This window comes from Phoxinus phoxinus (assembly GCF_949152265.1).
Source record: "Phoxinus phoxinus genome assembly, chromosome: 4".
Taxonomy (NCBI): domain Eukaryota; kingdom Metazoa; phylum Chordata; class Actinopteri; order Cypriniformes; family Leuciscidae; genus Phoxinus; species Phoxinus phoxinus.
This window is the reverse complement of record NC_136879.1, coordinates 28,310,733-28,326,186: the sequence shown is the minus strand read 5'-3', so window position 1 is coordinate 28,326,186 and position 15,454 is coordinate 28,310,733. Positions and strand designations below refer to the sequence as shown.

Below are 15,454 nucleotides of genomic sequence, written 5' to 3'. Positions count from 1 at the left end.
TTGTCTCTCATTTACCAGTAATTCAAATATAAAAACATAAAGATAACTAGGCAATCACATTATGCATTAATATAAATATGTGCAAATGAGCAAAATTTTAATGGCTTTGTGATAACATCCCTGATTTTGAAAATTACCTGCAATTTTAAAAAAAGAGATGCATTTAGTTTTTTTTTGTGTGCAAACAGACATTATATAATCATTCAACATTTGGAAACCGGTCATACATTCACATTTGGGATCATTATACGCAAGTCTTTAAAAAAAACGAATCCCTAGATTGTCCTTTTTGGCTTCATGAACCTATTCGGTTTGAACATTATCTGAAGTGAGGAAGTTCATTGACGATCCCTGACGGGTGATCCGAGCACCCTTCACCCTGGTGCAAAGTAACTGTGAGGTATCTGACCTTTGCCATTTGGGATTATTTTGCACTTGTGGGGCCCTTTCAAGCTCAAGCTAATTCAACAAAAAAGGGCCCTGTGACCCATCTCACGTTCAAGGAATGTTCCAGTTCAACAAGCGCTCTACAAAAATTATTTCTACTTGTCCCTCATGAGAGCAAACAACCAAAAAAACAAAACAAAAAAAACAGCATATCTAGTAACAACATCTACTTAAAAGTCTATAGTGAATAGTAGTATGCAACAGATGTTGCGAACAGGCCTGTTCCTTTAAAGAACGCTTTGAGAGGCACTAATCAATGGTAAATAATAAACAGTAAAATTATATTTAGATTTAAGAGTGCTTTGCTTCAAAATTAGCAGTTAAATCAATTAGTACCACTGTATTAAGTGGTGGGACAAAGGCTCGAAAGTGACCTTTTTGAAGACAAGGTCATCAGCCTTGCTGTAAAACGGCTCCAACATAAGAAGATTATCCCTAACCTACCACACTAAATTGAATCTTGGCCTTGCAAAGTTCTCAAAAATACAACTCAAGAAAAGCTAGGATGCATAAATCGTCTTCACGTTCATAGAGAATTTAGAACCACAACAAAATATAAATCAAATATGTAATTGCAAGAGAAGATAAACAAGGCATGTTTTCCCAAAAGCCATTTTATTTCTTTACTTGTGCAGCACATCATTGAAAATCACATTTTGTTCATATTGAAAGCCTGTTCATTTGATATTCATAGTAATCTAATCTAAATGTAGCTGATAACTTCACCGTCTGACTCTACAGAGGGTTAGTGTGGGAGGTTCTGCCACGAGCGCACCTGCAACACACACTGGCCGAGCTTCTTATGCGTGTGCTGTTTCTTTAAGAGCAGATGAGACGACGACCCTCAACAATCTTTTAATGCACTTGTGGGGAGATTGACATTAGAATAGAGCGGATCACGCAGGCAATCTTCGTCCATGACCTGAAGAAGCCCTGGGGGGGGGGGGGGGGGGGGGGGGGGTGTCAGAACTATAGGTACAGTTACATGTAAGAGCTTGATGAGAGAGTGGCATGTTCTTGTACACTTCGGAGGGAGAAAAACAGAGCATTTTTCTGGCATGTGGCATCTGGTTCTGCTAAATGCCGAGAGTTTTCATCTGGCTGGGAGGATTTAGAGGGACGAATTTTCATATCCTGTTTTCTGTATTGAAGAAGTCGGCCTTGAGGAGTTTACGTCTTGCATAAGGTCAGTTGACGTGACAAGGGTGTGCATATATGTCGACCTGTGCTTGTGACCAAAGTAAGATTCGTACATAGTGTGCACAAGCACGTAAACACACACACACACACAAAAAAAAAAAAAATCATATTTACGCCATAGAATGACCTCGGAAAGAAAAGAGGAAGTAACATACACTCTGCAGTCTTTCATCAGTCATTCCCTGGAGGATCTCTGCGTCTTTCAACAAGTCAAAGCCTGGGCACGTCTCCAGAATACACGAAAACATCTACAAGAACACTGGAACTTGTCTTTCAGTGGTACTCAAGGTTGCCACCGCTACACACCACACACCACCATTTGCTACTGCAAAAGAGCAAGATGGCCACCTCTGTCAGCTCTGTTGAGAGTACAGAATGCCACTCCCTGCCTGCTCCACACCCAAATAAGGGCAAGGGGACCTCACCGGCCCAGGAATGTGGCTGAGTCAGCATGGACCCCGTACGGTAGCTTTTGTTTATGCCTGAGAAGTACGAACAGCCACGCTCAGGCAGTTCACGTGAGCAGGCTTGCTGGAGGGACACAAATGGGATCCGTCTGGTGCAAGATTGGTTGAGACGGCCTCATCCACTGTCTAGAAGAACTAAAGGCCTGAACCTTGACGCCATTACCTCCACATCGGCATCTCTCTGTGCTGACGTGCCAGGAAAGAGCCAACCACAACAGTTCTTCAGCTGGCAGCTTTAGTTGGTACACAAGGACATAAAGCTTGCCAGTGAAGAACTGCTGCAGGTCAGCCAGTGGGCTTCCCGGAATCTGCTCCCGAATCTCCTCAGAAAATGTGGGAACAGGGCGTGGCAGGATCTGTAGGGATGAAGAAAGAAAGGCACGTTTGAGATGAATCAAGATGGGCAATAACACTTAAGTTTAATGTTAGTTATTATAATAGTAAAAAAATGTCACAGTATAGTAAGTAAAGTTTATTTATAAAGTGAAACTTCATGAGTCTCGATGGCAAAGCAAAAAACTAATATGCTATTGAACACACACCTTCCTAAATGAAATGTTGACTTAAAGATTTATCTAAATAAACATTTTTAATGTTATAAATCAAATTAAAAATATTGTAAAAAAAAATTTTTTTTAATATATTTAGAAAACATTTCTTCAGTTAATCAAGTAAAAAATAATCAATTGAATAAAAAAAAACTAAATTGATTAATTCAATAAGAAAATAAATAATTCAGCAGTTTAAATAAAGATCAGCTGGCATTCTCTGTTTTATAGTTCTATTTTCTCTATTTGTGGTTTGATTAATATTAATGACCATCAATTGCCAAGACATTATTATCAAAAAGGTCATATGATCATTCACAGCCGCAACACCACAAGGCGCAGCAAGGTACAGGGTACACACGCACCCACATATTGGCGCTAGGAATATCCTTACATTCTTTAACATTAGTATCGTTATGGGATATGATAACGAGAGATGTCAGAATAGTTTAAACAATGGAGTTCTTCCATTTTCACTGCCACAGCCATGAAAGAAAGAGAAAGAGAAAACGCGAGAGGTCTAGTCATGTGCTCTTTGCCTCAGAGGTATTCCAGGCCTGCTTCTGCTTCAGCATTCATTCACTCAGATCAACTCCTGCCTATAATTGAGTACGGATAGATCCGCTGCCTGTGCGTTTGATCATGCTCAAACTGTTCTGCAGGGAGAACATCAACCACTCACACCGCATTAAAAGTTTCTCTTTATCCAATTGACTTAGAGGTTAAGTTTCATTTCCAAACAAGTCTGCTTCATTTAACCAAAGAATCTCCAGTATGCAGCCAAAAATCAGGCCATTCATTCTTCTCTCAGGGAAGCTCATGAAGTATGGTTTCATTTCCTGATTTTTCTCACAGACAAACTGTCTCTGGGCCTCACTTTCCCATTGATCTGCACAGCATTAAAGGGGGCTGTAAAGCTCTGCGCTTTTGCTGCAGTTCAAGGACGAGCGCTGGACGGGTATGGCCTCTATGAACCCATTGACCTCGCTGAACCACGGAAAAAGGTCCAGTTTGCAGAGCAACGACTGGCCCTGGACTGGCACTCCCACACACATTCAGCTTTGCTCCCTCCGTCTCTTTTACACACACACACACACACACACACACACACACTCTCTCTCTCTCTCTCTCACCCACGACTCGGAAATGCCAGCTCCTGCCAAATAGCACGGATGATCTGCCCATACTCATTGAGCTGCCCGGTGGAGAAACAAACACAGTGGAGTGACAAAGACGGAGTTCAAACTGCACACAAATATTTTTTTGTGTGGAGACATTTCGTGCGCATTTTATTCATTTCATGTGTCTAACTCAGCTGTCTTGTTCACTCTTTCACTAATGTGACAGTTCACTATATGAGGAAAGAGTGAGTAAAATGTAGTGTATTCAGACACAAGCAGTTATGTCTGAATACAGCAAAAAGACAACATTTCAAAAACTACCAACCGCATTCAAAATAAATTAATTAAATAAAAAATATAATATGAATATAATCATAATAACTAGGTCTGTCAATTGATGTACTTTTTATTGCGATTAATCGCATCAAAATTAGACATACACCATTTATCTCATTTAACACGTGTTTTTTTTCCCATTTGCTAGATCCAGCAAAGTAAACAATCAGATTGAACAACATCAGTAATTTCCTTGGATTTCCAAAACTAAGACACAACACAACTTATTCTGAAGTTTAAGGTCAGCTTACTTTTCTATTAAACATTTAACCAGCTGCTAAGGCATGCATGTTTGTTAACATTTTCAGGTGACAGAGCAGCCCTCTTCTTGCGCACACTGTGTCCAGCGAGTGAAAATATTCTCTCACACGCCACTAGAGATGACAAGGTATGAAAATTTCATATCACGATTATAGTGACCAAAATGATCACAGTTATCAAAATCATCAAGATATTGTTAGAATGTGCTGAAAATGTTCACACAAAATACTGACAGGCTGAATGAAAATGTAAATCCACTCTCTGACAGTAGGTGGCGCTTATGGAACAGCAGAAATAGAGCCGTTTCCCTGGTAAACGCTGTACATAAAGCAGCGTTGCACTTATAAAAATGACTTTATTAGTCATTACACAGATGTAAAATAAAGAAAATGCTATCGAAACTTCTGAAGACAGTCAGAGATATATATCAGAGATACATTCATACAACTTATAAATTCATTCATACATTTATTCATATAATTCCCCTCAGCACTTGATGGTAAAGGTTTTAAAACCTCTCGCTGCTTTTCGCCTGGTTTTCAACTGTTGCTAACTTTGTTTAATGCTGTTAAAAAAAATATATATTATAAGATGCTATGCGTTAAATGATGGCAAAGATAATCTAAATGTAAAAGTAGAGGAAATCTCCATGCTCATTAAAATATCCAATATCGACTGATATAAAACTAATAATTAAGAAAAAGAAGATCAGATAAACAAAAAGCGATAGATATATTGCACATCAACAGATCTTGTCTGAACAAAGCCAGAGAAGAAATGGATGCTCACCGCATCTAAGCTGTTTTCAGAGAAGGAAAAATCACATTTGGTTGTAATGTAACTTCCCCCTTCTGCGGAGTCTTTAGCCCGTTGTTATCAGACACCAGGGCGGTTGAATCGTCCTTTGTCTAAAGGCGGAGATAAGATCCTTCTATGTCCAGGACACTGCAGGCAGGGAGGGCTGACAGCTTCGGTTACAAGACTTAAAAACAATCACACACCACTGTCCAGTATCACACTATAATGTGCTCTCTAAAGTTGTAACACCCATGGATTTACCCACTGAATGGGCGGCACAGACAAAACGGAGCTAAATAACATGCGGTTATGGAAAAGCCAGATTTTCTCTTCAACCCACTCTCAGAAGAGAGAAAATTCACTAGTCCGTCGCATGGTGTTTGATGTCTCCACCCAGTCAAGACGCTCAGAGAGCCACAGGCTAACAAGTGGTCAGCACCGGACACAATGGAGCATGTTTAAACTCTTGCTGTCTCTCTCACACACATACTCTGACTCACCGACATATACAAACACACAATGCCTACGAATCCTGTCGCATGGAACACAGTGTTCCCAAGGAGTGATTTATGTAAAGTTGTGGAAGCTTCCCAAACAATTACAGTCAGGCTGCCCCACAAGGCAAAGGGAAATGGTAAAGTATGCGTCTGCTCACATTTTCCTCCCTCCAAGAAACCATTTCAAATGAACCAATTAATCAATAGCCCAAAGATGGCTCAAGATGGGAGTCTGCGTGGTCAAAAAACACTTTTTTACCTCCATTTCTATTGCTCTATATTGCACCCAAACTGTTGCATCAGCTGTCTAGTGACGCTGTCCAAGAGTGACAGCTTGCTCACATCACCAGGAGACACCGAACAGCTTGAGCGGCAGGTGAAAGACAAAGGTGCGCTTCAGTCCAACTGGCAAAGAGGGTGGTTTTAGGTTTAACGGGCTTGCCCAACATCTGGAAGACAGTGGGAAGAGGTCACAAGTCAGATTTTCAAAGCAAGCACTGTTACACCCTCTGTCTAAACAGACACGTTCACCTACTTGACTTAGCCGACATTCGTTACATCGTTCAAAGCCCCACATTAATTGTGAGTTACGGATCAATGCATTAGTTATTCCCTCCAGCTTTCAGATTAATATTTGGGAAGTGACCAAATGGGGTGGGTGAAAAGAGGATTTTTAATTAAAGTGACATTTTGTGAATCTGAACAAAAGAAGAGCATGGCCATTCCTGAGCCGAGATAAAGATGAAGGAAAATCGGTTTTAAAAGGTGCAAGCTCACCGCTCAGAGACATGGCCAACGGTGGAGATGTTACATTCCTGTCATGCTTGTCCCATCAAGCAGGGGCTTTCAGAGGGAGTACAGTACAGAAAATGAGAAATGAGAGCGCGAGAGAGAACCACACCCAGAGGTTGAAAGTCTCTTGTCATTATGCTACTGTGGAAAAATGCGAGGTTGGAGCCATAAACTGGCAGAATGCAGTAAGAATCTCTGGAAGGAAACCACTAAATCCCTGAGGGATATGAGAATCCATTTTGGTTATGAAATGCCACATGACACAGCATGCAAGCAGATCATCTGTATGTGGGGGGAAAAACGGCCGTCTTTACAACCGGAAGTTGGTGGCTAGGCTACAGAACTTTTGAGACAAATGCCTCCACATTTTACAGATGCCAGTTTGCCACATTAAGCCACTTTTTGAGACATTCTGAAAGAGAAAATCCAGAGTGTCCAAAGATATTTTTTATGTGACTTTAGGGCAGATTCCTGAGTCTGAGCTTGTCCCATCCGCACCATTACCCATTCTCCTCCGTGTCACGTAGGTCTTGTGCATTATTCACCATCCTTTACATATGCACAGAGTGGCATGTACACTTGCATCTCGACTTCGTCCTTAATCAAGCATCGTTGTGCCTGCATCGGACCCTCTAAAGAGGCCAGGCAATCACCGTTCCTACAGCTATGCTTCAAATGCTGAGGCGGCTCCAGTAATTCTGCCATGAATCACAGCATGAGTCAACCGGCGGGCAGGCAACAGTGAGAAATGGAGAAGTGTAGACATTGAGAAATGGATGCCATTCACAAATGCACAGATGAAAAGAATAAAAAAACCCGGCAGATGCCAGGAAGGGGAAGAGATCGTAACAAACCGCTATAGAGAAAAACGCACCTGTAACCAAAGAGCTTTTTGATGACGTTCATTTGTTTGTGAAGACGACGAGGTAAACAGGAAGACGTACCGAGGGCTCGTCCGGGACACAGACGTCACGCATACATCCTGCTCCTCCTTTTGGCTCCCAGACTTTGTCTTGGTTCAGGCGTGCTCGCCCAGCTGACCAGAAATTGTTGAATTGAGGACGGTAGTGGATGTGACGTACAGGGCAAGACACATGAATGTCTGTCTATATAAAGCTCAGATGAACACAAATCCAAACGTGTCACAGCCAAGTCATGGCCACAGAAAGTTTAACAAGCTCAAGGAAAGTAATCTTAGCCTTAATCTGAAATGTCTAGCCAAAGCCTGAGCTTAGCAGGAAGACCAAGTGAATTTTTCTGAGGAACCGAGAAGGAAAGGAAAAGGGGTGTGGCGTATTAGCATCCCAGCACCCCATCACTGCTTCCCCAGCACAAAGATGACAGTTGCGAAACTAACGAGAGCCACCACTTATTTGTCCGAACCGCTATTCTACTTCCTCCAGCCACTTGACAAACAGAAAAACATGCAGGCAAAACAGTTTGATATAAAAGAGGAAATTCCAGCTGGGTTATACAATGGAAATGACTGTGGGGCAACGCGGAAGAAGCGAAGTCATTTCAGGAATTCATGTAATCTCCTGCTAATATCAGGGCTGAGGGGTTGGGATTCTATAAATCTCAAACGAGAGCTCCAGGGACCCACACATAGCCAGAGGAAGCGGTTGGAGCCTTTAAGAGTGTGATGAGCATACCACACATTTACACTGCTGTTGGGGGGGGGGGGGGGGGGGGGGTGTTGGGGAATGAGCCCACTTATACAGCGCAAAAATCATAGACGCATGCATACGTGAACGGCAATGAATGCTGCAAAAATAGGGAAGTTTAGTACTCGGAGGTAATTTTGCGTTCTTGAGCTCGTTCTTCTGAAATGCAGTTTGCAGCACCAAAGAATGCAGAACATCTGGCCAAGATTAAAAACAAGGCTTCAGCTTCTTCTCGTTATTTTTTAAAACACAGCTTGTGGCAAAGCCAAAGACCCATTTAAACCCTGTACTGTGAACCTGACGAATCAGGCATATTTCTGGTATATCATTGCTTTAAGGAGTGCTACAGCCATGCTGCTAGTATACGTGTGCGCACTGTGCATGAGTATATAGCTTCAGCAAGTCCACACCTCCTCCCTGCTCTTCCCCAATGCAGTTACTCCGGACTACATTTTGTATTAGCAGAAAATGCAAAAGGAAGCTGATGCAGCTGGAAAACCATGAATAAGCAAGTAACTCAAATGAAACTTCTTTCATAATGTTGGTTGTTATAATGACAAAGCATGGCCTGTTCTCCCCCTCCCCACCCGTCGAACTCTGAATCATTGCTCGCAATGTTAGCAGCGATCAGAGTGGCAGCTGCCTCTCCCAGCACAGCAAAGGAAGCAAAAGCTTTGATTTGACTCAATCATGCTTTTAATACTGTGCCATGGGCAAATCAGACTGAATAGGAATCTTTCGGTTCAATTAAATTCAATTTCATTAAAATAATGAAATATCTACACTGCAATTATTCTGACACAGCAAACGACTCAACCAAAATTAGTTACTTATTGACTGAGTGCAACTGATCTGGCAAGACTATGTAGCATTGCAACTGAAAATATTTTAAATACATTTTATTAAAAATGTTATGTATTCCTGTGATGTCAAAGCTGAATTTTCAGCATAATTACTCCAGTTTTCAATGTTACACAATCCTTCAGAAATCTATATAAATAAATACATAAAAGTATATTACTCATATTAATTTATATACATCTTAAATGTCAGTCTTATATTAGGGTTTTATTCAACATGCTTGCTTATGCTCATATATTTGTATGTCTAAGTCTGTTCTGGTATAAGTGTGAGGTTCCCTCTTTCTGTTTTATAGATGTTATATTTCTGCTAATAGGAAGTCATGCACAGATGCTTACGGCCTGCCTCTGTAGTGATACTGTGTAAAAACTAGAATAGTTTATCAATAACTTGATCATGCATCCTTGACATGTCACCATAACCTAAACATTCACATGTCCCAATAATTGTTCAAATAAATTATGCTTTTCAGCAGACACCACTCCATCACACAATCTAGTTAATACAGCAGGGGTTCTCAACTCTGGCCTTTGAGGTCCACAATTTTCCAATAGCAAAGTGCAAACCATGACTACAACGATAACTGCACAGAGAAACAATAATGTTGGGATCACTTTCAGAACGATTTTTTCCAGCCAATTAACACTAAAAACATTGACAGCCAATCATGATCCATTCTGCTTTAAGAGCACACGTGTTTAAAGTGGCAGACGACAAATCACAAGCACCCGTTTACAATAAACAGAACGATATCGCCCGCAGGTGTGAATAAAGTTATCGTTACAGATAAGGTTCTTAGTATGAGCGGGCCTTAAGGCGGCCCTTGTCTTCCTTTACATTCAATTTATTCTATTCATCTATTGAGAAAGAAATACTATCAATAGTCTCACATCAGAGTACCTTGGACAAATATGTTCTTGTTTTATTTCAACACTTATTTACTACTACAACTGTCGATACTTTGATTCTTTTCAGTTTTTATAGATTATTAGATATTGCAATACATTTATCTTTTACTTATTAATCTTTGTTATTCCTTATAGTCGAATTCTGTTTGGACATAATTTTTCATCTGCCTGGATCACACTGCATCATGTTACTTAATATTTTTGTGGAAATCGTGATGCGTCTTATTTTTAGGATACTTCCAGACCAGCTTTTATTTGAAATATAAATCTTTTGTAACCTTATAAAATGTGTTTAGTCACTTTTGATCAATTGAATGCATCCTGGCTCAAAGTTTTTTTGTTGTATATCACTTTCATTTCACTATATGAAATCTAATCCATCCGCACTTACTTAAGACTAAATATTTCTTTAGAAAACACTGATGGAATTATACTCAACAGGTTCATTTCTGCCCTCTCTCTCTCGCGCTCACCCTTTCCACTGCGCTTTCTACAGTTCTTTCCGTTGGTCAAGTCTCTGTGCCATGCATTCTTGGGATGCCTGGTACATATGGTATAAATTCCATTCTGTCTGCAGAGGCCCTTCATGCTGTCTGAGATACGCCGAGCTGGACTGACTCCACCCTCCCACAGAGCTGGGCCAGCTCACAGTCTGTAACGCTGAGGTGAACTAGCTTGGCTGCCTTAAAAGAGAGAAAGAGACAGAAAAAGTCCACGACTGAAGTCAACAGAATTTAAACAAGCCCATTTTCTTTGTATAGAATGAATGAGCTCATTATTTAGAGTTTGGGGCATCTCTGCGACATACATGCGCCGCCTTGTATGTCGAGGACAGAAATTCAATGAAGAACAATAGCACAAAACCCCAAACTGGGTCACTTACATGGCGGTGTGGAGCACAAAGCCTGCAGCCCATTTAATCAAAGGGAGATTATACAGGTCCCTCTGGGTAGACAGCAAAGGCAAACTCACTCTAGAAGTCTAAAAGTCACAGACAGTGCCGAATCATCTCCTTACTAAGACAATGAAACGCTATTGCTAGGAAGTTAACTGCGTAATGTTACTGTGGGTGAAAATGTGGACAGAAGCTCCACAGGCTCACTTCCTGAGACCTCGTGGCACAAACCGCCCGAGCGGCCAGCATTTGGTCCCACAGGACTGCACAGACGGGAAGCTCCACTGTCCTTGAGACAACAGCAGACCTTCTTCTGAGATCCTCCCCTCCCACACTCAAGACAACCACAGCCACCTGCCAAACAGGCAAATCACTGTCACAGTCGAGCTTCATCTGCAAAAAAAAAACCCACTCACAGTCTGTGCGGCACGATACCGCACCAATTACGGAGGCAAACGAGGAATGTATGCCAAGACTTCAGAAAAACCACTTAAAACTCTCAAAACTCCACGAATTAGTGTAAAAAAAAAAAAATCTAAATGTCAAAGAGTCCTGCAGAAACAGCGAAACTGTAACGCTAAGGGTGTGGCTCCAAAAGTCTTCATGCTATGACATTTCTCCTCATCTGTCCATGCATGCAGATGTCTGAGCTCCAGGCTGTGGTCCATTCGCCCTTACAGATTCTTTCAATGAAATTTCAATGTTTCATAAAGACCTCACACAGTCTGACAATAAATGTCAAAAACTAAGCAGAAAAAGTATTTGAGAAGCAGAGACCTTGAATAGCAATCAAACATCCTGTGACTTCAACTCCACTGATATATTTTGGTATCTTTCCAGCCACGCATGAATGAAGAATAAACTAATGTAGTAGCGAACGCAACTGCAAGGCCACACAATGGATTCATAAAAAAACATTTCCCTGAAAAAAAAAAAAAGAAAAAGAAAAAACGCTGCCGCCTTTAGATGCTCAGACACTGGAATCAGGAAATAAGAGTCACTCTTACTAAATTCATTCAATTTAAAAGATAGCAAGAAAATTAGACCTTCGCGCAGAGTCAAGATGTCCAACTTTCCTACGGATGGCGAATACCCTGGGCAAGAGAACAGATGTTCCTTTTTCTTCCCCCATAAATTGCACTGTGCTGCTTCTTTAATGAGCTACTTCAATCTGAACTTGCTTTTTTAAAGGTGTATACGGCTGACATGTCGTACATCATTTTACAGCCCTTAATTTATTCAGGCATATTGACTTTCATTCAGGGTAGATGGCAATTAATTTTTTCGCAAATTTATACAGATTTATAAAAAAAAAAATATTTAAAAATTCCAATGCCAAATTCCATTGAAGTTTAAATGTAGTTCAACTAATGTATTAAAAACATGATGCAGAAATGCAAAGATCATGTTCAGTCATGTGACAATTTCTTGCTTATCAACAAGATCTCAAAATCAACTCTTAGCTGAAAAAGCAACAAAAACAAGGAAAAAATATTCTTAACCTAACATTAAAAAGCCAAAGACATTCTTTGACATTTTTCTAAATACTTCTTTGTTCAGTTAATTATGTGGTGTAGATTAAATATGATTAATAAATGAAAAATGGCTTTGATTTGGAGCAATGAAACCCATTAAAGCAGTTGCGCAAACATGAGTTAAGGATGTTTGTCAACACTAATTTGCTTAATCCCATCCACAAATTAAAAAAGTGCAAAAGAAGAATCATCTGGTGATATGATGGAACTGATTTGGAAAATACCTAGCTTGCTTAGTCACTCATTTGACAACACACAACATCTGAATAGTCTGTTAGATTTTTTTCAGTTCATGTATAACAAAATTGTAGAAGCTGAAAAGATTATTTGCTATTAGTTGCTATCAGTTCTGACACATCACCCTCACCACTTGTCACCTCTAAAAGTCATATTTCATAACTTACCTTTAACAGGCGGACGTCATTTTAGACCTAAGAAGAAATCCATTTAATGACAGTGTTGACACTGGTATTAAACTGAGGTCTTCACTCCAGATGTTAGGCTGTGTGTGAAAAGAGAAAAGTAAGAGAAAGCAGACACAAAAAAATTAAACAAGTAACCTAAAGAGAAAAAGAGGACAAAACTCGTAGGCTAAATATCGCACCGTAAAGGGTGGGGTCTTGAGGAATTTGCCATGCTCTCTCCTCACAGGAATCAATAGGATAGGCGTTCTTTCATACCAAATCCGTGTTTTATGTACTACTATCCAACTACAAAGTAATATTTTGATATTTGTCGTATCGCACAATATCATGTTGCTCATGTGACCTGCTATTCATCTTTAAAGAGACGTAGACCATGCATTAGGCTTTATCTTAAAGTGACAGTTCGTTCAAAAAAATTAAAATCGGTCCTTTACTTACACTAATGTTTTTCCTTCAGTAAAACATAATTGGAGGCGTTAGCCAGAATATGAGGGTCTGACAGCCTCAGTCACCATTTACTTTGATTTAATATTTTTCTATTAGGCTAATTGAAAGCGAAATATCTTGAATATGTAGCTATATACAGGTTTAAAACAACATAACGGTGAGTAAACAATTACTATATATTAATTTAGGTTAACTATTTATTTAAGGCCTATGTCATCTGACTCAAGTTAAAAAGAAGCATAAATATAATACAAACAAGTAAGCAAAATAAAAATCACGAAAGAAATAGGCCTAACGTTACGTCAGGCGATACGAGTTTAAGATATTATAAGTGAAAGCAGATCAACGCCCACTGTTAACGTTATGTCAGTAGGCTACCTTAGGTCGTCAAAATACTCTGTTAATTTTCAGCGCCTTCTCTGACACATGCAAATTTACTGGAGTTGATAATAAATAGCGTCACATCGATATCGGTGCAGCATTGAGTTTTTCGACAAACACGTCTGAGGGAAAACTTCTGAATGAGGAATTTTTAACACCTACCTACTTCAACTGGTAGAATTCTCGATCTCTGTCGTCGATCGATTCGTATGTCAGGCTGGTAAACTGTTCGACTCCCAGATATAACATATTATTAGATATCAATATTCGCTCAACATCCTTTAATTTCGCAATGGGTTTCCCCTCAGACGGTCTACTAGCGGACGGCTCACGCCCTGTACGGCTCAACTCTGAACCGAGCGCTCTCGCGATCTCCTCCAATGGAATGTAACAGATTCCATTCGTTCTGAAGTGGTTTCACATACTTCCGAAAAGTTATATAGAGAATGTTGCAACGGTCATTGAACGATTAGACTTCGTTCTGTAATCGAATGCTTCCTGGATTTTAAATAGCTCACCAGTGACACGCGCATCAAATTCTCGCGAAATCCTTATGATTCAATTCAGCCGAAGCTCTGGCGTACAAAGGTAGCGCACATTCGATATTTAAAAGCGGTTGGCTCTCTGGGAACCCAAGTTCGAATCGACCAGGGTCATGTCCTGATCCCATTTACAGTCTCTCTCGCCCCCTTTAATGCCTTACTCTAAGTGTAAACCAAGGCTAAAAATCCAAGAAATAAATGCAAGTGCTGATACAGTTTAAGTAGCCAAATTCGCCTTTTTGCTGAAAGCCACACCTTAATCTCAAATCACTCCTTAATGAAAGAGCTAAAGCGCGATCTCAGCTAAAATATCGATTCCTAACCCACTCAGACAGCAAGAATGCTATAGAAATCATTACCAATATAATTACTCCACTTCAACACGACACCATTAGACTACCGTCCTAAATTTCACAATCTAGCCCACATATCGCTGCGTCCTGAGTCTCCGCTTCAACTCCCCTCATACCGGCTTCTCCTCCCGATCAGCTGGCAGCGCAGTGACGCCAAGAGCAACAGCTGACCAATCAAACACTAACGTCAAAGAACAGAAGTGACGCCCACTTATGACCGAACATGAATGTCAGGCCTGCACACCAATGCCATGCTCTGAGTCAGAAGGGTGTAAAGCACACTGTCCAATGACGTTATCTCTCTCCGACAGGCGTTTCACGGTTCTTCTAAAGAGCAAATGACTGAGCACCTCTGTGAACAGGACTGGATAACTGTTTTCAGACTCCTATTAAATCTTACTTCACTTTGATACATTTCAGACTCCTGCGTAATGTCTTCAACATTTCCACAGACGTTGTTTTATTCTTGTTTTTGGGACTCAAGCTGTGAGCAAATGCCTTTTATAGGTTCATATTCACGTAGGCCTACACATTATTGTCGACTTATTAAGGGTGCACTCAGTAATCTTTCCTCATTAAAATGGTTTTACATAAAGACACAAACAGTACTTGTGCAAAATACATTTAAGATGATGGACACTTACATAAGATGAATAGGCCTACTCCAGCCATATCATCAGTAGGCCTATAGCTGTTTTAATTGAAATGGAGGTCCATTCATGGTGTCCGCCATGTTGAGTTCACATGACCAGCAAAAACCCACTTTATTTCTGTAATCCTCCTAGCCTGGGAAAACCCAGACCCTCTCAGTTGTAACTGAGTAAGGGTCTGGCAAAGCTCCATAGACAATTCATTTCCACAGGGGCGTCACCAACGGACGTCGGAAAGATCTAAAACCAATCAGAGCGATGAATGACATGACGTATGCAGAGCGACGGAGAAACATCTGGAGACTCTCAGCAATTCTCTGTTTGTG

General features: G+C 40.5%; 1 long non-coding RNA gene across 3 annotated transcripts; it reads right to left on the bottom strand.

Annotated features, from left to right (window-relative positions):
* Window positions 1-1,054: 1,054 nt before the first annotated feature.
* Window positions 1,055-14,608, bottom strand: LOC306996901. 3 transcript variants are annotated; one of them, XR_013797200.1, is made up of 4 exons: window positions 13,746-14,592; window positions 12,935-13,040; window positions 12,735-12,832; window positions 1,055-2,470 (listed from the first exon to the last, which is right to left on the bottom strand). It is a non-coding gene; the product is annotated as an uncharacterized lncRNA (long non-coding RNA). The 3 variants fall into 3 exon arrangements; XR_013797198.1 differs by lacking the exon at window positions 12,935-13,040 and having other exon boundaries at window positions 13,746-14,608; XR_013797199.1 differs by lacking the exons at window positions 1,055-2,470; window positions 12,935-13,040 and adding an exon at window positions 9,323-10,583 and having other exon boundaries at window positions 13,746-14,606.
* Between the last annotated feature and the right edge of the window lie 846 nt (window positions 14,609-15,454).